The sequence below is a fragment of the Arvicanthis niloticus genome, chromosome 14 (genome assembly GCF_011762505.2).
Source record: "Arvicanthis niloticus isolate mArvNil1 chromosome 14, mArvNil1.pat.X, whole genome shotgun sequence".
Classification (NCBI taxonomy): Eukaryota; Metazoa; Chordata; class Mammalia; order Rodentia; family Muridae; genus Arvicanthis; species Arvicanthis niloticus.
In genome coordinates this window covers 15,596,595-15,622,500 of record NC_047671.1, presented here as the reverse complement: position 1 = coordinate 15,622,500, position 25,906 = coordinate 15,596,595, and the positions used below count along the sequence as shown (strand labels likewise).

The following is a 25,906-nucleotide window of genomic DNA, read 5'->3' as shown; positions in this document are numbered from 1 at the left end:
CACACACACACACACACACACACACACACACACACACACATAAAATCATGTCATTTTTCTTCAGAAAAAAGGATGGTCTAAAGATCACCATGTGAAAGGAGAGAAGGAAGTCACAGAAAGACAAACACTGGTTTAGTCATATGTGAAATCCAGATGTAAACATATACATGACATGAATGTAAATATATATGTATGACATGAAATCACAGCGCCCTGAGACTGTGAAGAGGGAAAAGGAGGACTGAGGGGAGGGGAGAAGGAGAAAGCACTGCATGTTCGCACTGAAAGTGTGGAACCCAGATCCAATCTATTACAAATACAGACACTCACCAGTACCACAAAACTCAGTCATTTGAGGTGAATCAGGAGACCAGTGTGGGGGAGAAGAGGGAGGGGGGAGGCGGTGAGGGCAAATATGAAAATATGCAATGATATACATGGGCAAAAATGTCATACCGAGGGACCGGGGAGCTGGTGTACTGGTTGGCAGTGTGTATTGCTCTTGCAGTGGACCCAAGTTTGGTTCCTGACACTCACATCATGCAGCTCACAATCAACTGTCTGGAACTTCAGCTGCAGGGGATCTGATCCCTCATGTGGACTCTGGACAACTGACACATACATGTGCATACCCCTGCCCATACACATAAAAAATAAATATTTCTAATAATGCCACGATCAAATGCATTATTTTACATCCTAACTAAAAATCACAAAGATTTATATTAAGTCTTCCAGATGGAGTGCATTTCTCACTGGGTCATTACTTGTCACTGTGACAGGAGGAAGCATCTCTCTTCGCAGTCATGCATGGAGAGGAAGGCAGGTGGCACAGGTTGGTCTGAGCTGCTGGGAACGTAGAAGGAATGGTGGCTTCTCAGTGGCTGCCACGAGAAAGCAGAGAGCTGGGCTAGAAGCAGAGAGATCTTTGCTAGGGTTCTTTGTCTCTTGAGACAAGACATTGAACCTGGAGCGAGGCTAGTGGCCAGTCAGCCCCTGAGATCTTCCTCTCTGCCCTGTGGGGGAGGGGAGGATGTCCTGAAGGAATGTGGGTTGTTGAGATGGAACAGCCATGTCAAAGACCCCAGCCTCAATTCCATGAGAAAACGGCAAAGCCTGCCATTGCCTTCTTCCCAGAAGATGTTTCTGGCCTGGTGGCTGCTCACCTACAGAGTCTGCTCCTACCACGGTAAGCTAAATCTGTATCCTTGGTCCAGCTGTATGGCATAAACCCCTCCCCCTTGTTTATCTGGATGTACTAACCCCACCCTTATGTCCAGTTCAGCAATAACCCCAAGCCCCTGTTCAACTCTACATAACAAACATGCTGGGCTTCCCAGGGTGCAGCTGGTTTCTCTACAGAGAGCCCAGACCACCTGATCTCAGCTATCTCTGTGCCCTCTGATTTCTTCATTGCCCAAGTCAGCACCAAGATTCTGGAGCCTTGCTAGAACTCGGCAGTTCCCCTCCCCCACAAAACAAACAAACAAACAAACAAACAAACAAAAAACCCAAAAAACCCCAAAAACCCTCCAGGGTTACGAGCACATATGTGGTGATACCAGGCTGCTTTCCAGAGTGCTGGGATCTGAAATCAGGTCCTCTTGCTTGTAGCTCTCAAACCTGCTACAGGTTAGATGCACACGGAGGTTATTGTTTTTTAAATCTTGTTCTTCAGGCCACCTGCCAGCCATATCAGTGACATGGGAGTCTCCAGGGTGAGGCTTAGACACAGTCATTGTTAAGATCCCCGGTGGATTCCAATGTGCCATCACATTGGAGAACCAGGATTTTTCTCACCTGCTCTTAGCCACCCCCCCTTCCTTTGGAGACAAGGTCTTGTGGCTTGTCTTAACCTCCCATGTGCTGGGATTAAAAACACATGCAAACACACTGGCTGGCATTACACCTGTATGTCAGTAGACCTGGGCGATAGAATACAATTTGAAGTGATTATTTGTAATTGTGGTAGGTTATGCACACCATGGAATTCACCATTTCAACCATCTTTTGCGTGTGCAGGTTAGCGACATTAAAGCATTCACGAAGTCGTCAAACTACCATTGTCCAGCTCCCCTGCTCTTTTCAACTGAAACTCTGTCCCTTTTAAACAATGATTCCCTGGTTCACTTTCTCTCCGCCCCCAGTGACCACTTTTCCTCTTCCCCTCTCTGAGCTCGACTCTGCTAGGGTCCTCCTGTTAAGTGGAACCACACAGGATTTGTCCCTTTGACTCACTTAGCATAATGTACTTCCCCTTGCTCTTCAACGGCATGGCCATGGGAGAATGGAGTCAGGCTGGTTTCTAGAAAGCCCTTTACTGAAATGTGGCCATCTCCTAATTCAACTAGAGTTCACTGACACAGGTAACAACTCTGGCTCTTTCTTCCTAAGGTCCGAACCAAGAGCTCTGAATTCTATTATAGTCCAAAGCAGGACGAATTGTTTTGTTTGTTCAGAGATATATTAGGATAAGCAGTTGTCGTCTCGCCACCCTGTGGGGCCAATGGCTGTGCTGTTTGGACACGTAGGCATTGGAGGGGTGAAGGGAAAGTTTGGTTTGGCTTGTCTAGCCTCAGTTTCCCCTCTTGATTGTGCTGCTGGAGCCTGCCAGGTTTTCCTTGTTAGCATCTTGGACTCGACATTAGTCAATAGCTCCCCTGACCATCCCTTCTTTTTTCTTTTTTGAGTCAGAGCCTTGCAATGTAGCCCAGGCTGGCCTGCAACTAAACATTGTGCTTCCACACCCACCAGCTGAGCCCACTTCAACAGCCATCGCTTAAGAGAGGAGCCCTACTGTGCTATAGTGATGAATTTTTAACAAGCCAGTCTTCCAGAAAACTTCTCTTTTTAGGGAGGTGCAGTAACTGCCACACCACAAATAGACATTTGTCCCACTGACTTTGAAGGGGAAGTCTGGAGAGCAGTTGCTCTAAAGCTACTACAGGTTAGACGCACCTGGGGAATTAAAAACAGAAAATTCTGATGTATGGGCCACCTGCCACATCAATGAGATCAGTCTCCAGGGTGAGATCTAGGCATCAGTAATTGATAAGAGTCCCCTGTGGACGCCAATGTGCAGTCATATTTAAGAAGCAGTTCTCAGATATTTTGAGTTCACTGGCTTTGGAACGGTAAGTAGCGATTTCATAGTCCCCAATTAGTACAGTTTTCTATTTCTAACTCCACTCAGGATGAAAGAAATCCCCAAGCAGCTCCAGAGGCTCTGGGCACACAGCTGATCCCAGGGAGATAACTAGAAAAATAATTCATCAAACGATAGCTAGGATTGATTGAGAACTTTGGGTGTGCCAGGCATGGTGCCCAGTGTTACTTTCTTATTGGTGCATTTAATTATCAAAATGCCCCAAGAGAGTCCAGTGAGCTGCATGATACGGCCAAGGTCAAATTCAGCAGTAATTTGCAGAGTGGAGACTTGATCCAGCAGGGAACAAAATGGAGTCTCGGATAGGAGTGTGCATGTTAGTGGGAAAGAGCTGAGCAGACAAGTGTATATGTTCATGGAGATAAGTATAGGGAAGGAAAAACAAAACAAACCAGGGTAAGGAGAATGAGGGAGTGGTCCAGGACAGCATCGTTCACAAGAGTGCATGTGAGCGGAGATAGGTTTATCATGGAAATCCCATGGCCACCTGGAAGAACGTCAGATCTGAGCTGCAAGTCTCACCTCCATCATCCTCTCCTCACCCAAAGGAGGCAGCAAGCTTGCTTTCCCTTTCCCACCTGCAAGTCTTCCCCCCAAGTCTCTCATTTACACACAGTTATTAAGCTCTGGAAACGTCTTAGGAGGGAGGAGAAAAGTGAACTGACGGAGCATCTGCCATGTGCAAAGGATTTGACAGCAAAAGCTGGAAGAGCTCACTTCCTAAGGTCCTCAATATTCAGGAGGCTGAAGCAGGAGAATGATGAGTTTAAGCCTAGTTTAGGCTACAGAAATATGATCTGTATCATCTGTCTGTCTGTCTGTCTGTATCTATGTATCTACCTATGTATGTATCTATATATGTATCTACCTATGTATGTGTGTATGTAATCTATCTATCTATCTATCTATCTATCCATATTATCTATCAATCATCATTTTTTTCACTTTGTATCTGTTGAAATTACTGTAGATACTTTAATCTGATGTAGCTGACAGGCCTTGGTGTTCCACAGCAGCCCGAGCCCTCTGTTGTCAGTTCTATAGCAGGGGAAGCAGGTAGAGACCCCTGACAGACATTACCTGTTTTAGCCACTTCTTCAGTACGCCCTACACGGTAGCTGCTTACTTAACCGTCCTTGAATGAATGCAATACAAATGTTAAGCTAAAGGAATAATAGCTAAGACTAAGATCGCCTGTTTGAAATTCTTGCTAAATGACACACCCCCAAACCAAGGGAAATGTCAGGAACCCATCACCAGTTAAGGGGAGCTGACTATTCAGAAGTCCAATCCTACAGGACACAGGCAGTATCGCCGTACAAGTGCAGACCTTGAAATCCAGTGTTGGTGTAGATTATCATTTCACTGGACTGTGGTACTGTGGTGTGCTGGGCGAGTCCTCAAGGCTGCTGATCTTGTCTTCAGCCAACTCTGAGGTCAGACTTTACCAGACACTACCCAACCCCAACTCAGAAAGTCAGAAAATATTAATCCTAAAGTCGGAGTAACAAGGATGCTGGGCTGGCAGGTGCTGCTTGTGTGTTTGCATGCCGGGTACCACCCTCAGCTCTCCCTGATCTCTCCCATGCATTCATTATTGCAGCCCTTCAGCAATGCAGAAGAGGCAGCTGTGGCCCTGGGTCAAAGTCACAGTAGCAACATGGTCTCTCATGGTCTGTAACTACAGTGCTTGGGATCAGGACTGAAACAAAGATTCCCAGAGCTTGCTGGCCAGTCGATGTCAGTGAGTTCCAGGTTCACTGAGAGTTCCTGTCTTGAAACACAATATGAAGTGGGATAGAGGTAAACACTCAGTATCGACCTACACACACACACACACACACACACACACACACACACACTCACCACCACTATCAACAACAAACATGGTTCCTCAAACTCCAGCTTCCTTGTCTGCTCCTCTATATCTGCTCCTTGGTTTTCTCACCACGACCCGCTTCCTCCCTTGAAGGTAGTAATTCACCCCACCAGCTCAGCTATCAACTTAGAAAGAACAAATCTCTCCAGACCTTATTCTTCTCAGAAACTCTGGGATTGGAGGTATCTCTCAGTGAGGTAACTGATAGGGCCACTGTATCAGGTGTCCTGTCACTTAGGTCTTGAGAGAAGGACAAATCCTAGAGTCCCTGGGAGTTTTATTAATAAAGACTGTGGGAGGGGGGCTCGGAGAGGAGAGTTGCCAGAAGTTGTTAGAAGTTCCTAAAGCAGGCCAGCAAGATTGGGAGGGACAGTTATGTGAACCTGGGAACAGACAGGAACCTCTCACCCTAGTTGAAACCTGGCTCAAGTCTCACCAGCAGAGAATGAAAAATTCAACACCGCAAACAACAGTTGCTTAAGGCCTTTCTCCCTTCCGGCTGTAAACCTGCAATTTCTACCTCTCACCAGAAACTGAATTTACAACACAAGGCCATGCTCCAAGCACCTTGTGTAATCCTGGTGACTTCTGATTTAATCTTGTAAGATCATAACCACACTCACAGCACTTCTTGGGGCACCTTATAATTTCAGCCACTGAAAAGGGGAAGAGGGAGAGAGGAGGGGAGGGTCCCTTAGCAACCATTAAGCAACAAAATCCCCGAAGCTCACAACATCTTGGTATATAAGGTCACCATCTATGTCGAGTGCCGCTTATGCTCGACTCTGTGAAGCTTGCACACAAACTTCCAGGTGTGTCTCTCTTCCTGAGCATCTTTCTGTGAACCCCTGGGCTTAAGACCTATATTAAACATGTTATTTAATACATCCCAACTGTGCTGCTTTTTTCCAATGAAGCCAGGGGTTCAGCTTCATCTGAGTGGAGGTCCCTAAAAGAGTAAACTCGCTCAGTGGCACTTTGGGCTGTGCCACTTGCTGTACCAATGATGGCAGTCTCTATGTTATGGGTGAGGTTCAGGGGGAGGAAGAGACTGTGTTGCAGGAAGGACCCCAAACAGGACCCACGATGTGTCAGCAGGAAGCAGCTGCTTGCTAAGCATGGTAGAAGGAGATGGCTCACCCTGAACATTGTTACCTGGCTGTCCTGGTCTAGGACCCTCATCTACAGGTTACTGTCCTTTGCTAAGGAGACATTTCTTTATGAGTTCACATCCTAAAGACTTTTTATTTTTGTCACTGAAAGGAATAGGAAGAATGGTTTATTCTGGGTCAAAGTTTCAGAGGTTCTGGTTCAGGTTTGCCTTGATCTGCTTTGGGACAGAAGGAAGTGGCCCTCATGGTGGTGGGAACTTGTGACACACAGAGGCTACTCACTTTGGGGCAGCCAGGAAGCAGAAAAAACAGGAAGAGGCCAAGGACCCTGCATTGGGCTTCCCTTTAGTGACCCCTTTTCCTTCCGCTGAGGCTTCAGCACCCAGGGCCACCTAAGATTGCCACATGTGAATTTATGGGGGGTGGATTTAATATACAAACTATAATGCATACTCACAGGCACCAGGGGAGATAAAAGCATCTGACCAAACACCCTTTGGATAGGTGGGCAACAATCAACACATTGGTAATGTTTTCTTACGGTCTTCTGAATGTCTCAATCTTGCAAGAACCACCCTGACCATCTTCTAATAGGTGACTAACAGTGCAACACCCAATGAAGCCACCTGCAAGGGATCTGAGACATCCTCTGACTCCCCGACTTATCTGTAGAATTCCTGCATGTTCAGGCTAAGCATCTGCTTGGTGTGAGCACACAGGAGAGGCTGAAGGTCAACATTGCAAAGCTATTAGAAGCTATTAGCTACTCGCATACACCACAGAAGTTCTGGAAGGGAGGCAGGGAATGATACAGGTTGTTAAGGGAGGGTAGGCAAAGTGGGGGGACGCAGGTGACTAAAGGAGCAGGGCTGAGCCCTCCATTCCCAGTCTAGGAAGAAGTGAAGGCATGCAAGGATGAAGAGATGGATCACAGAAAGGATAAATACTAAGTCTAGCTCATCTTTAATGTGGCTTCTATCAGGGCCCAAGCGCAACTTTTTGGCCTGCTTTGTCTGATCTTGGCCATGAGAACAGTCTTTCTACTTTAGCAAACAGAGTATGTGTTGGGATTTTATTGACCAGAAAGCACATGCTCTTGGTAGGGCCACTAGCTTCCTGGGGAAATGTTGGGACTGGGCATGCTGACCATGAAGTGCCCACAATCTGGGGGGGGGGGGGGGGCTTCACTGGGCCGCCTGTTTGGGAAATTACAATTGTTCTTTCCAATGCTCTGCTGATTATGACTTATTGTTTCCTGTGGCGAGGCCTGACTGTGGTATTCTGAGTCAGGGTCTTCAGAGAGCTTACACTTCCAAGTCTGGGCAGAGAGTACATTAGTTCAATCTTAAAGACCACTATTAATCTGAAGACTAGTCAATGCTGATGAGGAAGGGCCGATGGGTGAAGTCACTGGGGATAGAGAAAGGGCCAGGGTGTATTCTTGGGCATCTTTTAAAAATATCAAATTATGAGCATAAAATTAGGTATGAAAATGAATGTTTATTTGGAATCCAAAAAGTAACAGGCAACAAATCACAAATTACAAAAAAGTTGGCAGATACTGCCAACACCACAGAATTCATAAAAGTCACATTTCCACTAATTAGCTGCTTGGCAAACCACAGGTAGAAAATGCATGCTGCATAATTTCTAATTATCTTTTCTATGCGAATTTTGTAATATAATTTTCCACAGAGAGAATTTAAAGATAACTCAAGTGTTTGAAAGATAATTGAAAAGATAATATGGTCTCTTCCTCCTGTACGGATGATAATTCAGTTATTGGAGACATTACTCATGTTCAAAACTAGCTGTTGGTTAGCTTATAAGTCTGTAGGATTGTTATCAGATATGGAGTGAATACCAAATAGCCTTTTGTCTATGAATTGTAAGATTGGGCATTTTTGTTGGCATATGATATGGTGACTGACGACACTCGTCAGTTTGATGGTTTATGTTCTACTTGTAGTCCCATGCTGAGTCACCAAGCTGGCCTTGTGTGTTTGTGTAATGACCTCAGTGAGTTGATTCAGTGAGCCACAGAGTTAGTGGAATAACTTGATTGGTTAAGTGTTGATGGAAATTGTGGAGAGAGATAACTGAAATCCAGGTAAACACATCCCACTAACCCAGCTAAATGGATCCCTACCTCTGCCTTACATGTGTGCCTTCCAGTAAATGCTGGGCTACAGGAGCTCCTCCCAGGGTGAATGGTGATTTGTGCAGGTGACTGGCCTTACAGTGAACTCTTGTGAACTCTGTGGTGAGTAAAAAGGTAAGAGGAGATTCGTGACAAAGAGGATGGCGAAGCTTTTGTCACAATTTCTATGCTAGGAAGAAATGCAGAGAGGTATTAGAACCTTCTCTGAAATCAGCTACAGCAGGGGCTGTGGGCTTGCATGCAGGAGGCAAATCGTTTAGACATCTGGCCACCTTGAAGGTTTTCCTCACAAGAGAGCCCATGAGGGGGTGGGTGTGACTTCCAAAAGCTACATGACTTTGAAAGGGGGTTCTTTCATCCTCACACCAGAGGGCTGGAGAAACTTTGGCCACTAGAACATGTCCTTCTGGTTGGCTCCTCCTTGGCCCCCTTAGATTCCTTTACCGAGGGTCTAAACCCTGACATCACTTTCAGAGGAACAATGAGGTAATCACAGTCTGGCCTTCCCCTCCAAGGACAGGCAGAGATTTTACTCTTCACTTGGGCAATGTGTCTGCAAGAACTTGGTTCCAGAAAGAGAGCTCAGAGGAGATGGTCACAAGAGGTCACGAGGCTCTGTCACTCAGATCTTAAGTCCTGCCACTGATGGTTCTACAAAAGACTGGTGATCTCTGCTTCATGATTAACCGCACAACATTGTTAATAAGTTTGGCATCCATAATACATGCAACAGTTGACGAAGGCTGTAGCTTATTCATTTTCATAGCTGGGTCATATTCCAGTGCAGTGACACAGACACTCATAAAGGGACTGCAGATTATTGTCACTATCTGCCTTCAGCTACTGGCTGCATAGTAAAGAATATGGCTGATCTTTATTCCTGGTTCCTGGGAGAAAGCCTCTGCTCCTGGAAAGCCCTGGAGAGTGTCTGTCTTTCATGGTGGACCACATCTGAGCTTATACAAATGAGGCAGCTCATGGGTGGTCTCAGAGCAGAATAGAGTTGGGTAGTGTTTGGGTAGGCATGACTAGGCCATTCATGTCTAGGTAATAGATATCCTCTCCTGAAACCAAACCAACAGCCTCTAGCCACTGAAAGTCACCAGAGTGACACATGTCAATGAAGTCAGAGGTGGTTCTGAAGAACAAAGACACCTCAGAAATCATTTTGTAATCTAAGAATAAAACTTTCCTAAGTTCTGTGAACAGACAAGCAAACTGTTAAAGGGGCCGTGGGAATTGCAGCCAGTGGACGGAGACGGCTCCCACCCTGTACATCTGCCCTGCCCCCGGGTCAGGATAGCAATAACCAAAGTGGCAAATACTATTTGCTTGCTATTTTAAACATAAATGACATAGTATTCAAACTACATTGTGTTTTTAGTCAGTATCCAAAATAAAGATTTTTGTGTATTGTTGTTCTATTTAGCAACACTACCAGAGTCTTTTTCCCCCGCAAAAGTTTTTATTATGTTTTATTATTATGTTGGTGCACCACGTTCTGTTTAACTAAACATTGTCTCATCTATCTATCTATCTATCTATCTATCTATCTATCTATCTATCTATCTATCTTTTTAACTAAACTGTCACTCATACCTGCTGGGAGAGTGGAAATTGGTTTTCTCCAATAGAGTGACACTAGGTATATCAACCAATCCCGGATAGGCCTTGTATTCAGGAATAGTTAAACAATATCCAATAGATTCCATGATGTGTGTGTGTGTGTGTGTGTGTGTGTGTGTGTGTGTGTGTGTGTGCGCGCGCGCACGTGCTTTTAATTGGTTACAATCTGTTGGTTTTTTGTTGTTGTATTTCCCCTTTGTGTGTGGTTTTATTTTGTTTTCTTGGTTTGGGTGGGGGTTTGTTGTTGTGCTGGGCTGTTGTTTCTTGAGAAAGAACTTTAAAGTTGGGTGGGTAGGGGGAGGATCTGGAAGGAATTTGGGGAGGGTAAGAATATGATCAAAGGATATTTCAATTTGAAAATTGTTTTAGATAATAAAAAATATAATGAGAAAGAAAAAAAATCACTGATCATGGTGTTTACTTGTACAAACAAGGGGTTCTGACCAAGTGTCTGTATTCTCTGTTCAGCTTGGTTACTTTTGTGCAGATGAATGTGTGAATTGGGCTTCTGAACACTCGTGCCATTAACTATCTCTGGGAAGAGAATCATAATTCTGGGTCACTTTTTGAAACCTGCAAAGTCTTTCATTTTCCGGCCATTAATTTGCCTGTAGGTTGAAGTTTTATTGAGGCAATGAGACCATCTGTGGAAGAGCACAGCTTACTGTGCTTGCTAGGACCACTGTGCGGTGCTGGATCCGGACCCTCGGCAGAGTCAGTCCCAGCCTAAATCATTCGCCTGCAACCCCCGCGGCTCACGCATCCGCACTGCCATTTTACAGATGGACAAAGTGAAGCTTCGGAAACGGAAAGTGATGCGGGGAGTAAGTCCAGATCCTGCTCTGAACAGCTCACATTGGCAATTCTCAGGCTTCAGCCAGTTAGTCATCTGAAACTCAGAAGCTGGACCCGCCCCACAGCTTTGAATCCATTGGATGACATGTGGGATAATTTGCATGCCCAACAGCTTCCCAGGGAGCCTGAAGCTGCACTACGGAACCAAGCTTCTGAGCCATCCCTCCTGTCCTGCTTTGTTCAAGCCCCACTTCTTTTTCTGTTCAGGGGCTCGGGAGCCATGCCTCTCCTCCATGCACCTGCAAGGGTTCCATTGCAGCAGCATGTTCCTGGGTCCATAAGCCTGCAGCCCTCATGAGAGGTCGCTGTTGTCACCTCCTCTCCCTGCATGTAATTACCCTCATTAAACATATTCCACTTACCATCCATGTAGACAGGCTCTGCTGAGCAAGGGCTGTGTCGGCACCTGATGCTCAAGGCGGTGCCAAGATGGCATTCCAGCTGAGTCCTTGCCTGTGAGTCAGAGGGTTCTCTGGGCTCTGTTCGGGGTTGGGGCTACCCTGAGTTGTCCTTGAAAAGCTGCAGACTCTGCTTTGGCTTTTACTTCCACCTTTTCAAGCAAGCCCTGTGACCTGAGCTGGGGGATTCAAAGTCAGGGCAGGATGGTGGCTTGCGGTTCTCAGCTCTCAGCTCATGGGGCTGACAGAGGCCTCTAGAAGCCCTTGGGGTTGAGGCTGGGCTTGCTCAGGTGCAGTTTGGGTAAATTCATCCCAAACAATAAAATAAGCACATGAAAGACTGCTATGAGTAATTTGATGGTGAGCATTGTGTCCAGATATGTGTGCGGCCCACGCTTAATTATTCTCCACATTATTATTATTATTATTATTATTATTATTATTATTATTAGAAAAGACAAGGTCTGTCACTGAACTGATTCAGCCCAGCTATTTGGTCAGCATGTCCCAGCAATTTTGTCTCTGGCTTCTCAGTGCTAAGACTGTAAAGTGAGCCACCATGCTTTGGCTTTTTGCACTGGGGCCCAGACATCCAATCTCAGAACTTTATGCTTGTGTGTCGCGTCAGGCACTTCATCAACTAAATCATTTCCTCAACTCCCTGCTTTAAAAAAAAATTAAATCAAAGTTCTTTGCAATTGCTTGTGAATGCCCCTGTTTTGCTGGCGACCTGACTCTTAGTGGGGGATTCAATGCACAGAAGTTGTTGGGGTAGTTGTCTTCTCAGCAGAACGTGGCTCTCACCTCACTCGAGCATCAGGTTCTCTCCTGTCAGACATTAGAGTCCTCATATGCTGTGCATCTCTGTTGACAACATGTGGTTTGGATCTGGGTTCAAATCCCATGGCAGCAACTTACTTCCTGGTGACTAAGAGCAATGTTCTTGGTCTTTGTGAAGCATGGGTCTCTCATCTGCACAGTAGAGACAGTGAGGGACTGACAGAAAACAAGACAGCAGCCCCCAGCCACGCTGCCCGCCTCCTTCTCAGGCTTCGTTTCAATAGGATTCTTTCTTTGCTTATTAGGGTGTATTCACGGTTCTTGGCTTCTTTCTCAACTACTGAGTCCATTAGCCTCTCCCATCCCATGCAGTCTCCTCCCCCCTGGCACCCTTTCTCTGTAGACAGAGGTTACCACCTATGCACTCTGCAAGTTGCAATTGCCCCAGCCTGAGAGGTGGCCTCCTCCTCCTCTTTCTCTGCTTATCTAAATCCTTAGAACCCACAAAAATCACTTCAACGGCCAGGGTCCTTTCCCTACCACATAGGGAAAATGGGATCTCCATAGGAGGGGGGTTGCCACCCACTCCCCAGCTGTGTGCCCACCTTGTCTGTTAGGACGGTAGTCTAGACTCTTGTCTTCTTGGAGCTCATTCGCTCTGGGTCAGATTATCTGCTTATATCTTAGCCTGGTAACTCCATAGGTTTTAAATCATCTCTACATGGCCTGTACTACTTAGTGTAATGTAGGTGCCTTATACATTGTTGTTACAATGTGTTATTACATACATTGTTATTCTGTACTATATACATTGTTGCTATTAAGGAGCAACAGGAAGAATGGAGAGACCAGCTGTTTCTAATTAGAACTAGTTCATTGCTAGAGTGATCAGGAAGAGGTGGGGTCATTTCCACATCGCACATCTCAGCTCTGCACTCTAAGTATCTATGTGTGGTAACAGTGGTGACATGTGACAATGGCCAGCATCTGGATGCCACTTTATCTTCTTTGTCTCCTGGTCAGGGTGGAGCAGGATGCAGGGACAAGAAGCCAGCAGGGCAGAAGCATGGCAAGAATTGGTGGGGCCAGATCTTTCTGGATACGTTAATAGCATCCAAGGATTCCTTATCCAATTGATTCTGCTTGAGGCCTGATATCTCCACATCAAGAATGTGTTCTGCTGGGCATGGTGACGTATGCCTTTAATCTCAACATTCCGGAGGCAGAGACAGGCAGGTCTCCCAGACTTCAAGGCCAGCTTAGTCTACATATCAAGTCCTAGGACAGCCAGGGCTACATAATAGGGACCCTGCCTCAGAACAAACAAAAGAAAATATTCTATTTGTCCCTCAGTATTTGTGGTGGGGGTTGTTCATAGGTCACCTTCACCCAAACGTGCAGATTCTCAGTTTCTTCTATTAAATGGCATAATATTTATTTGCCTATGTCTTAGCCTGGTAACTCCATAGGCTTTAAATCATCTCTACATGGCCTGTACTACTTACTGTAATGTAGGTGCCTTATACATTGTTGTTACAATGTGTTATTACATACATTGTTATACTGTACTATATACATTGTTGCTATTATGTATTGTTATATACATTGTTCTTATAATGCATTAATATATGCATTGTTATTATAATTATTATTTGTGGAATAATGATGGGAATAAAATACAGAAACCAGTTTTGGGGGGAAGTGTTTGATCTGCAATTGACTGAATCCCTGGGGATGCCACCCCTGGATACAGCAGGAAGACTCTATTTGGAGTAACATTCTGGCTGTGCACGAGGTCCCTGTTGAATACAGAATGATACCTGTCACTCATGCAGTAAGCATCAGTTGCTCACAGTTGCCGAGCTATATGTGGGGCTGTGTTGGATGGAGAAGACATAAGGTAAAGGAGCTGACTGTTAGGAGAGAGTCACCCAGAGGTGCACATGTGCTCTCAGTGGGACACTGAGGACCCAGAACCCCCCCGGGGGGGGAAGGACATGTGAAGTAAGAGGGACATGTTTGGCTCATGAGAGGGCCACCAAGGTGCCAAGGCTGGAGGATGCTGGGTACATGAGGTGGATGGTGAAGAAATGGACACTTAACACGTGCCTGGTGAGGGCGTCCTAGGAGAACCTGAGTCCTGCTCACTAAATATACACTGCCTAGAGTCAGGAAGCCTTGTCCCTGCTACGACCCCCATGGCCCCTTACAGACCCAGCATGCCAAGTACTATGCTTGGAAATATCTGGAAGGAAGAGCTTTTTCTACTTCAAGACAGAAGCCCTTGAGTCAAGCTTCGATCACCATTCTTCAGTTCTCTTAAGCTTGAGAAAGTCTCAGCCACTTGAGGCCTCAGTTTTCTCATTTATAAAATGGGTCTGATAACAGAGGCCCTTCCTGTACTACTAGATTGTCATGGAACCAAAAGGAAATGAGGGACAAGAAAAGCTTGCACGTAAGGGGAGCTATGACCAAAGCCTGCTATACTTCACAGCACAAACTCAATTGCCTTCTTTAAATAGACTGAGGATAACTTACTACCTTTTCGAGGGGCAGGATTTGGAGCACTGCGTACAATCCAGGTCTCAGCAGCTCTGGGATCCCTGCTAAGAGCATGGAGCTAGGTCTGGAAATGCTGTGCCTGCTTCTCTATTCTCTGTCTCTTTACCTGCCAGACAACCAGCTGCCATTTTTCTCTGTGCAGAGGGTGTCTGTTGGTCCCCATTGCTAGATCTGACAAATGGATACTAAGGTGTGATAAAGGTGTGAGCGTGCATTAAGTAGGGCACATTGGCCGTGTTCCTTTGTTTGTAGACTGTGTGTGTTCTGTTTAGGGCATTAAAAAAAAGGAACATAGGTGTGTGTGTGTGTGTGTGTGTGTGTGTGTGTGTGTGTGAGAGAGAGAGAGAGAGAGAGAGAGAGAGAGAGAGAGAGAGAGAGAGAGAGAGAGAATAAGCCATGAAGTGCATGTGAAGGTCTGAGGACAGTGTTTGGAATCACTTCTCTCTCTACTGTGGATGCTCTGAGGGAAGTGCACATAAGCTATGGCATAGAAAGACAGGCCAAGCGCTGTAACTCCAACGGCAAGAACAAACAAGCTTTTTGAATAATATGACACACACATCCCCCACAACCACACACACAACCCTCCCTGCCCCAGACCCCACTCCAGACACACACACACACCTGCTAGCCAATATCCAAGATTTTTTTTTTTTCTTGTGGCTGGAACTTTCCTATCAAAAGTAAAACTCAAGAGATGCTAGCCACTTTTTCAAGGTTAGAGAAGGTTTTGGGAGTAGGTGTGTGTGTGTGTGTGTGTGTGTGTGTGTGTGTGTGTGTGTGTGTGTGTTGGTGGTTGTCAATGTGAGAAGGAATAGTAAGGTTCATTGGGAGATTACAAAGACTCCAGTTTCACAAATCTGTCTAAAACTAGTCCTGGCTGTGCAGAAGCAGCACAATCCTGCTGTCTCGGAGGAATCATGTGGGCCAGGACTTGTTGAAAACAGTCACTGAGGATGATGGGAATCAATTGTGATGGTTCAAAGAAACCCTTTGGGCTAAATGTGTCCATCTCGTGTGCCCCATCTGGAAAATGCATGCTTCGAGAAAGCTGTCTCCATCTGCGTGCTACCTGGGCATGTGTAGAACCTGATCTCCATGGGGCTTTGCTCCTTGGGCTCGCAGCCTAGAATCTGCAGCTTCAGCTGAACTGTGCTCCCATCTCGTCCCACTATCCCTGCTATCCACAGGTCCTGAGTATTCCATACAGGCAAATGTCACACAGGGACTTTAGGAAAGTCTCATTTTACAGAGCAGACGAGACAAGAGGGCCCAGACTGGATGGAGGGAAACTTTGCAGACCTTTACATCCAGGAGCTGAGAGGGCACAGGTGGAAGGGAAGCATGTTTGCTAAGTCAGCAGTGCTTCTGTAATGTGAGCAGAGACGCCGCAGTCAAGTACAAAGCAGTATAGACCTCATTTGTTTAAACCAGGAGTCACAACTGAGAACAGCTATTGTCCAAAAGTAAAGAGCATATGGTGGGCAACACCTTGGTGGCAGTCTAGGGAATGTGATGATGTGGCCACACCAGGGTTAAGCAGAAAGACTTTGTCTCAATCCCTGTTGCTAGAAATATCTCACAAATGTCCTCATTCAATTTCCGGCCTTGGTACATAGCACCCAGGGAACAGAATTTAATTTTCTGTGACTGAATGGCTTCCTTCACTTGCAGGACTTTCTGAATTTTAGTTTATTATGGCACAAGCCCACAGGTAGGGACAGGGAACCTTAAATTACTTTTGGCAGCTTGGATTATGAATGTTCAGACTAGAAACCAATTTGAACTTGAAAGGCAAAGTCCAACAGAATTCCTGGAGAGACTTGCTCTTATTTTGCTGTCCTTAGCTTTTCTCCAAAGCCAGCCCAGACTCTGCCATCACCCCAGGTAAGTTACAGTTTCGAGGGTTAGGAGCTGTACAAGATGGCTGCCATGTTGGCGTCTCTCTCCACTTCCTTCTCTTCTCCTCAACTCATTTCCTCTTCTGAACTTCCTTTTCTAGAGGTCTCTCTGGGCACATGGCCGAGTTCAGAGGTTTTACCTGGGTGTAGCAGCCGTGTGTCTGTGGACCGGGGGTTAATCAAGAGTCCCTGTTGACTAGCATTTTGCTGTTTGTGATGCTATTCTGACCTGCTGGGGCTCTGGCAGAACTCACTAGGAACATCAGACACCTGTCACAGTGACAGTAGTGGGCCATACAGAGCTTGGAGCTGAGGGTAACTGTCTGGAGCCACATTTAAGATGGGGCTTTAGCCACACTTTAAAGCAAGCATTGTCACTAAACATAGCCTGAGAGTGGGAAGCACACAGAGCTAATAATGGTTTCCTGGTTAAGACACCACAAACCAACCAACCAACCAACCCAACTAACCAACCAACCCAACCAACCAACCAACCAACCTAACCAACCCAACCAACCAACCAACCCAACCAACCCAACTAACCAACCAACCAACCCAACTAACCAACCAACCCAACCAACCAACCAACCCAACCAACCAACCCAACCAACCAAACCAACCAACCAAACCAACTAAACCAACCAACCCAAGTAAAATAAATATTGCTAAAATGAAAACCTGTTTCTTTTTTCCTTTATTTCTTTCAATGCTGAGGGTAAAACCGAGGACACCGAGCACACTAGGTCAGGGTGCTGTCCCACTAAGCAAGACCTCAAACTTCAAAACTTGTACTTTTAAGGACAGTATCAAGAAAACAAAACAACAAGCCACAGAACTCAGATCAAGGAGATTTTTAGAAATCATCTGATAAGAGTCTTGCATTTAGAATACAAGAAGGGTCTCAAAGTTCAAAATTAATAGTAGTGTTAATAATGATATAACCCAATTAAAATAGGCAAAGATCCCAAGATATAAAGAAGACATGTGAAAGGCTGACATGCACACGAAAGGGTACATACATTCTAAGGGAGGCTCAGCACTATTCACCGTGGAGAAAACCAGTTCAAAACCACAGTGAAATCCTCCTCACACCTGCTGGAGGAGGAGGAAAGGAAGTGTGTGGCCATGGAGAGAACAGACCCTCACACCTGGCCTACTGGATACAATGTTGCAACGGAATCTGATATTACAGTTTCTCAGACAGAAACACATGACCTAATAAGGCCACTTTATATGTCCATAGAAACTTGCACATGAGTACCCATGGTGGTGGCGTTACTCATAATAGCCCCAATAGAAAAACCCAGATGTCCATCAATTGATGGGCTACAGGACAGCTATGATATAGATTAATGTTAGATGGCTTTACTGTCTTCACTTTTGAAATGAAGTTCTAATATCTGCCTCTACCACTGAATAAATCCGGACTGCACTGTGCTGAGTACAAGAAGTCAGACTCAAAAGATCAGAGGACCATGTGTTACACATCCACATGAAATTGTCAGCAAGGTATAGATACAGAAGTAGATGGAGAGCTGCTTAGACTAAGGGATGATGGGAAATTAGGGGAGGAGGTGACAACTGGGTGGAGCACTGTTATTTTGGGGGGCAATGAAATACCCTAAAATAAATTCTGGCAATGGATGCACAGATGAATGATTCTAAAAGTCATTCAATTATACATCAATACTGGGGAATTGTAAAGCATGTTTTACAGTTTAAAGACAGACATGAAGCATAGTCTTACCAAAAGGAAGACTCCAGCAGTGGCCTTCTACCCAGCTACGTGTCAGAGTAGGGAGTGCTGGGTCTCTCCACAGGAATCTATGTTCTGAGGCCTGGGACTCAAGAAGTTTCATGTGCAGAGATTGAAGTAGAGAAAGCAGTGAGTGATGGAGGCGCAGCGATTACCCACTCTGGTCACTGCCAGTGTCTTTTCTCATCAGTTGATCCAAAGCCTCCCTATTGTTAAGGGTTTTGGCTGTCACCCCATGTGGAAGCTTTGGACTAGAACCAGTCAAACCGCAAAAGAATTAACATCTAAGGCCTTTCGAGGCACTCCCTACACACTGGATCTCAAAAACACAGTACTTCCTCGTCTGTGCGCTGTAACAAGCCACTCAACCGCTTTCCCACTCACCCCCTCTTCCTCATGCCTTGTACCTTAGAAGGGAACCAGGGCCATCCCCCCCGACCCCCAATTTACCATTACTGGTGGAAAGCCTCGTCTTGAAGGCCCAACTAAGAAGCACTGTTAAAAAGCAGCCACTGTTTATCGAGGACTTTCCAAAAAGGCTGAGCATTTATTTATTTCACACATCATTTGGTGTTTCCCTCATTTCCAGGGGGGCGGAGCCAGCCACAGGCAGGCTGAGAAGCTTGCTCTGGGACACAAGCAACCTGTTAACACTGGTTTACTCCACCTAGGAGAAGGTTCTCCTGCTTCCTGGTAGTGGGCAGGGGTGGGGTGGGAGGGGTGGGGGGGCTGGGGGGGGGGGGAGACAGTGCATCTAGTTCCCTCAGAGGTCAAAGCAGGGCTGCCACTCTGGGTGGGTAGGAGGGTAAGGCTTACACATCACCCAGTGAATAGCTCAGGGTAGGACAAGGTTGAAGTTCACTTTTCCCAGACTGCTGGGCCAGAGAGGCAGGTGTACACGGCTGTTCTCTGAAGGTAGTGGAAGGATTCAGATTAAGCACTCTTTTTATAACGAACACAGTTTGAGTGAACTTGCTTTTGTATCAAATTTCTGGAACTATCACTAGGAAAAACGCACTCTCTTTTACCAGGCAGATCCACATCCTATGATTTTAATAATTTAAAAGCATAATAAAAATGGGGGGGGGAGCCATCATTTTTCTGCCATTAGCATGTTGGAGTTTCTCTTTGCAGTCTATTTTTAAAATTATTTAAATTTTTTTGTTTGTGTCTGAGTGTGTGTCATCTGCACGCAGGTGGCAGGGGTAGGGAGAAGCTGCCCCACATGGGTGTTGGGAAGCAAACTTAGGTTCTCTGGAAGAACAGCCAGTGCTCTAACCACTGACCCACCTCCCTAGCTCGCAGAGTTAATTTTAATGTATATTTCTTCCTCATTGTCTCTCGGCTGTTGTTATCATAGTCCTATACAGCTCTGTGTATGGCATGGTGCTCGTGTGGAGGCCAGAAGGCAACTTTGTGGAACGGGGTCCCTCCTTCACTTTTACAGGGGCTTTAGGGATTGAACTGTGGTCCAACCTGTGGCAAGTACTTTTGCCCATTGAGCCATCTTGCTGGCCACCATGTTGTCTTCTGAGCTCATTATTACATAAACCTTTTCTCTGTGACTGTAAACTCCTTAAACATTGAAAACAGTCGTATAATACCCTTGCGGGGGTAAGCATGATTTTGCAAAGTTTAGATATTCACATATCAGATTGTCTTAAAATCGTCACGACTGTCCATACCTGTGCTTCGTGTATCTAGGAGTTAAAGTGCTGCAGATGGCCAGGCAGCTTTATTTCTCCTCAGGATGAGCTTAAATTGTACTGAGGTAGAATGAGAGGGTTTCAGAACGGTGCCCTTAGAGTCTCACTGAAGCATTTAGCTCCATCTCCACAACACAACATCTTTGTGGATGATTTTTAAAATGTGGGTTAAACGATTATATAATTATGTAGATGGGTGACTGGTTAGGCAGCTTACAGGTCAGAGATGTCCGGTGGCCCTGAGGCTGGGCCTTTGACCTACTCTCTTTATGCATATTTTAATTATCGAGTTAGCTGAAGTCCTGGAAGGCAGGTTTAAATATATTATGAAGCTGTAAAGGGCAAGATTGTATGATGGAACAAAGATCCAAAAGGATCTTGTCCTGTTGGAATATTTGCCTGAGCCAAGAAGATGAACTCTACCAGGAACAAAGGGAGACAACTTGTGTTTGAGCTAAAAAGCAAAAACAAAACCCAAATAACAACAAGAACCAAAAACCCCAACAATATAAATTTAAAATAGAGAATATAGAACTAACACACATCAACTGGGTGACAGCTCGATATGAGCCTGCAAGTGCAGGTGTGGTGGGCCGTTTACAGAGGAGGGGTGTCACCCTCGTATCGATTCTGTGCTGAGGAGGTCACATGCGGTCTACTCTGCAAATGGACTTTAAGAAAGGCTCTGACAGGAAGAGTAAGTGAAGGAGTGTTTAGCTAGGGTAGTGTGGGCTCCGGACTGCAGTGAGCTGAAGGCAGGTACTCTGCCTATTTCATTATATCGAGAGCCGAGTCACTTCACACCAGCAAGTACCAGTAACAAAGCCTGAAAACCACTGTGTAGAGACAATGGGCTCCACACTGCAGGGCTATGGAAGGGACAGGATACAGGGTGTTAAATATTTGAGAGCTATCCTGAGGATACGTTAGGCTTCATCCTGAGACTCTGGAGAACCACACTCTGGTTAACAGAAAGCAGAAGCGTGGCTTGTGTATCAGCCAACATGTTTATTGAACACATTTTATGGGTCAGATGCTGTGCTAAATGCTCCCAAAATGGATATGAATGAGAAATCTTCTTAATCCAAGGACCCATTGGGTCAATCTGGGAAGAGGCAGCAAATGAGCGACTCTCAACAGGATACATAAGTGCCTCGGGAAAGAGGAGGGCATGGCTAACTCTCCTGGAGAAGTAGGTGACTTGGGACATTTGAGAAGAATCTGTCGTGGGTAAATGTCTCCAGTGTCTGTGGGAGGGAAGGAACAGTATGTGGGCCCAGAGCTGTCACTGCTTGTGGCTTCTTCTGGGGCAAGATGACAAGTTGGTGCTATTACAACACCGGGAGAGGTGGGTGACTGCAAATTACGCTCAAGATGAGCGCGGGCCTGGAGCTGAGTGTTGTGATCCCAATTTAGAAAGGAGCCATAAAAGTCAGAAAATTCATAGCAAAAATGGTTCTCACCCTCCAGTCATGCTGCTTCTTTCTATAGCACTGTCCTCAACCGTCCAAGCCAGCAAAGGCTGGACAGAGAGAGCCTGTTTCAGCTAGAAGGTTAGGCAGCAAGAGGAAATAGTGAAAGCAGCTGGGGTGGGGGACATAGGATATATAGGGGGACACATGACAGGAAGGAAAAATATACCATCTCCTCTTTCAGGTGATCAGAAGCAAAGAGAGGACATTCTTAAAGGCTGGAAAAAAAAAAAGAGTGTGACTCGAGTCCTGGGAACATAAACTTTTAAAAACAAGAGTAAAATAAAGTTACTTTATTCCAGTAATAAAGAATTTGCCACCTGCCAGCCTGTAGTCCCTGGGATGCTCCTTAGGGCTCCCACAGGCTGCCTGTTCCTAGGCTGAGCTTTTGTGCTTGCCATAGCAGGAGGCGGCTCAGTTAGAGAGGTAAGCACAGGGTGGGTGTTCACAGGAGGGAGGGCCACGGGAAGGTGAGCCATTTAATCAACTGTTTGCTCTCCAGGGGAGAATGCCCCCCTCACCCCCGGAACAAGAAGCTGACCTTGGCTTTGAGGAGGCAGTGTGTGGACAGCCACATGCCATTTTAGCATAATGAGACAGCTTACTGGTTGGTGAATAGCTGGTCCTCCCTCCCTTGTCCAACTCCTTCAAGTGCTTGCCAAGGATGAATTGCTGGCAAGCATGGGAACTTCAGGACCTCACCTCAGGACTCAGGTGAACTCTGTCCTGAGTGATTGCTTCTTGGGATGAGGCAGTTGTCAGACTCAGCCCTGGAGCTCAGTGGGGTTGCTTCTCAGGAGGGCCTGGGTGTATTGAGGATAAAAGGACATCATGAGGTACCTGCTTGGAGCAGGACCGGTGAGGCTACCTTTATGTAAACACTGGGGCCGTGCAACCACAAAAGCATCTTCTGCACGTGGACCTGATTGAGGACTGCTTGAGAGACCAAGGACTGCTGGTGCAGCCAGTCAGGAACTGCTGTTTAGGAGATGCTTTCTTGGGATCAATGGGGCATGGGTGGAGGGTATTGAAGGAGCTTGCAGCAGTGCTCAGATGAGCTTTCTGCAGTGTTTTCCACCTGCTCCTGGAGTCTGTGTCATTGACTCTGTGTCACCTCACCTCCAACCCCTAAGGACAGGTAGTTTTGGGGGTGGTGAGTTGCCTAGAGCACAGGCAACATCTGATCCTGGGACTTGGAGCAAGAAGGCTCCAAGAGCTAAGAAAATTAGCTTTCCAAGTCTCCCTGAGTGTTCAGACACTTGACTCTTCAGTACAGCCTGTTCTAATCCCTTAGGTCATATTTTTCCTCTTTAAAATAGGATATTCCATAGCCTTTTAAATACATCTTTTCAGCTCCACTGATTTGGAATAACATGTTCAACAGCTTAAGAAAAAAGTGACCCTCCCTGCTGGCTGGTCCCTCTGCAAGGTGGCCTACAAGCCAGTTTGTACCATGGGCTCTGTGGGTGTCTGAGTCACTCATGATATCAGTATGATGGACCCCAGCCCTGTTTGGGGGTCTTCCCCCTGCCCATTGCACTGTGGGCCTTGCTTTCTGCTAGGAAGAGACCGTGCACTACTGAAACTCCAACAGGTGCATCTCTAATTGCAAAGAGACTTTCAAAGCCGCATAAATGAGCACCCTTGATACTAGTGCAAGGATTTATGTAGAGAGGAGGACCCTTGCTGTGTGCCTTCTCAGGCAAGTGGCAGATGCCATCAAAGGCAGGTAAGACAGGAGAGGAGGCAAAGTGACACTGGTCGGGACTACGAAGGCAGTATCTGCCTTCTGAGTTGTCCTTGGCAGGGTTTCCCAGGCTTCAGTCTGTGCTTAAGGGACTCCTCTGGGGCCTCAAATGAACCACTGCCTTGAACAAACTACAGCAATTTGCTGAGCCTTCAAAACACTCATTCCTATCCAACTGTGAAACCGGTGTTTTGTTTCTTAAATACCATCTTAGTGAAATAGCTTACACCAGAAAGAAGAGTTCATGTTTTCCAAATCACTGATCATATCCCCTGACTGCTAAAATCATGCAGAAACAAGCAGGGTTCCTTTTGTTTAGATTCCTGGTTTCTGTAACTTCGGCCAAACCGTACCCCGGGGAATAGGTGGTTTCTGAGGTAATGTAATTGAGGCTCCCCAAAGCTGTGCTGTGCCTCAGAGCTTCACCGTGAGCAAGCCGTCCAGTTAGGGCACAGACTTCACGTTCACCTGCGTGGTCTTCCCAGCGCTGGCTGGTGTGAGAACCACAGGGCTGAACTTTCAAGAACGTCCTGAGCACTGGCTTCCACTCACAGAGAAGGAACCTCACTTCTTTAGATCAATGGCTCTTGAGAGGTCATGAGCTTGAGATTCCCTGGGGGCCTGTGGACACACAGACGGACGGGTCCGGCCTTCTGACTCAGGAGGCCTAAAGTGAGAACCAAGCGTCAGCCTGTCTGTCTCAGGCAGGGTTGATGTTCCTCCTTCGTAGCTGCACTTAGAGACCCCACCGAGTCGGGTTAGATTTTAAGAATCTAAGGAGATAGGGGAGGTGAACTGAAACGTTCTGGCCAAGAATGAGGTAAGAAGACACTGGACTAGGAAGCAGCCAGAGGTTTTGGGTTTAAAGTACCAACCTAGCAGGAAGCGTAGACTTGCTTGAGAGCTCGATCAGAAATGTAAGACTGCTTGCTGCCCACATTCTCATGAGTCTATTCCTCTGCCTCTTACCTGGGCAGTTTTCACCTGTACACCATGGAAGCTGGATCTGCAGGCAGTTTCTAGAAGACCCTTGGGAGGGTTTTCTCTGTTTGTTTGTTTGTTTTTTCAGGTTGGAAGGCCTTGGGTAGCCCTTCCTGGAGGGGCGCATTCACTCAGACAATGAGGCTGTCAGTGAGTCGATAGAACCTTGCCTGCTTTCCAAGGAGTTAGTAATATAGAGTTTACACAGGGCTCAGTGAAATCTTAAACATTTTTTTCTTTTGAGATCATCGATGCATATCTTAATAGGATAAATTCAAGGAAAATATGCTTGGATCATTCAGACACCTCTTCTTGACACAAATAACAAGGAACTAGTAATCAGGTCTGTGGAGGAAGTGAACACATTCTCAAGAAAAGCCTCATGACTTATCTGGGCCAAGCTGACAAGAGTGGGTCCATGCTTTAGCACGGGTAAACTGAGGCTTGGCACACCATGACATCTACTTGGGCAAGTGGTTCTGTTAGTGATTTAGTCCCTGATATATCTGGAAGTATGTTGACATCCTCACTTTCAGCTGAGGGACAAGAATCCTAGGAGAGACAAAGAATGGAAAGTGGATTGCATTCACATGGGGTGCATAACTGTAATATACCTGAGCCAGGGGGATCCTGAGTTTGAGGTCAGGGTGGGATATATCCTGAGGTCCAGGCCAACCTCAGCTGCTTAGTGATTGGCCCCAAAGAAAAACAGAAGCAGTAGCAGCATGGGAATAAGAACTGAGAAGCAGGGCTTGTATAAAATGAAAACAGTGAACACAGTTATAACCCACACATAGTGCTCATTATATGACTTATCATGCTTCAACCTGTGAGATGACAAGGATGACAAGAATGGCCACGGGGCTATGTAAAGACTTCATACTCCAGGGATCAACTATGTAAGGAAAATGAACTGTCAGTCATGTAGTAAGATGAATAATGAATGTCATGGTTTGAACCTGAAATGTTCCCCAGCGGGTCATGTTCTGGGAGCTTTTGGGGTGTCTGTGTAACCTTTTAGGGGGTGGGGCATGGCTGGCAGAAAGTCACTAGTTGTAACAGTTGGTTTTAATTGTCATTTTGACCTAACCTAGAATTGCCTGGGAAGAGAATTCTTAATGAGAGACTGTCTACATACATTGAGTGGAGCTGTGGGATGTGGGAAGACCCAGTCCACTGTGGGTGGAACCATTCTCTAGGCAGGGAGTTCTCAACTGTGTGAGCTGAATTATTAAATTGAGCACAAACAAGCAAGTGAGCCTACATCTATTCATTCATTCATTCATTCATTCATTCTCCTCTCTCTCTCTCTCTCTCTCTCTCTCTCTCTCTCTCTCTCTCTCTCTCTCTTGCTGCTCTTCACTGTGGATGTTACTAAGCTGAAACTGTTTTAAGTTCCTGCAACCTTGACCTCCCTGCTATCATGGACTGCCACCTGTTTCCCTCTAAGTTGCTTTCTGTTGGGGTAGTTTATCGAGTTAAGATTAATGAAACGAGAACCTAGGTAGGGGTGGGTGTTTGAGGTTTTACCATGCAGGCTCCTTTCCCACTCTGTTTTCTTTCTGATCCACAGTGATGTAAGGAGCTCCTTACCTTCCATCCTGCTGTGAACTCTGCCATATCTTCCCTACCATAATGGACTAAAGAGACACTGTAAAAGCATAAGTCAAAATGAACTTTTCTTCCAGGAAGCTCTCCCCCGCCCTATACTTTGGTCATAGTGATAGAAAAGTCACTAATCTAGTGACACAGGTACCATGTTTCCTTGGCTTCCCCCAGAGTCTTTTCCTCACTGTCACCTGTG

The 25,906-nt window shown here is 46.0% G+C and overlaps 1 protein-coding gene across 7 annotated transcripts in view; it reads right to left on the bottom strand.

Annotated features, from left to right (window-relative positions):
- The window catches only part of Mapk4 (mitogen-activated protein kinase 4), a 144,608-nt gene that overhangs the window by 17,103 nt on the left and 101,599 nt on the right, over positions 1-25,906 (bottom strand). The window contains exon 1 of one of the 7 annotated variants that reach the window (XM_076912477.1): positions 18,188-18,325. The exons of the other annotated variants lie outside the window; for them this stretch is intronic. The gene's annotated coding sequence lies outside the window, so the exon portion shown is untranslated. Of the gene's footprint in view, positions 1-18,187; positions 18,326-25,906 lie in introns of those variants that run through there. 7 annotated transcript variants of the gene reach the window in all.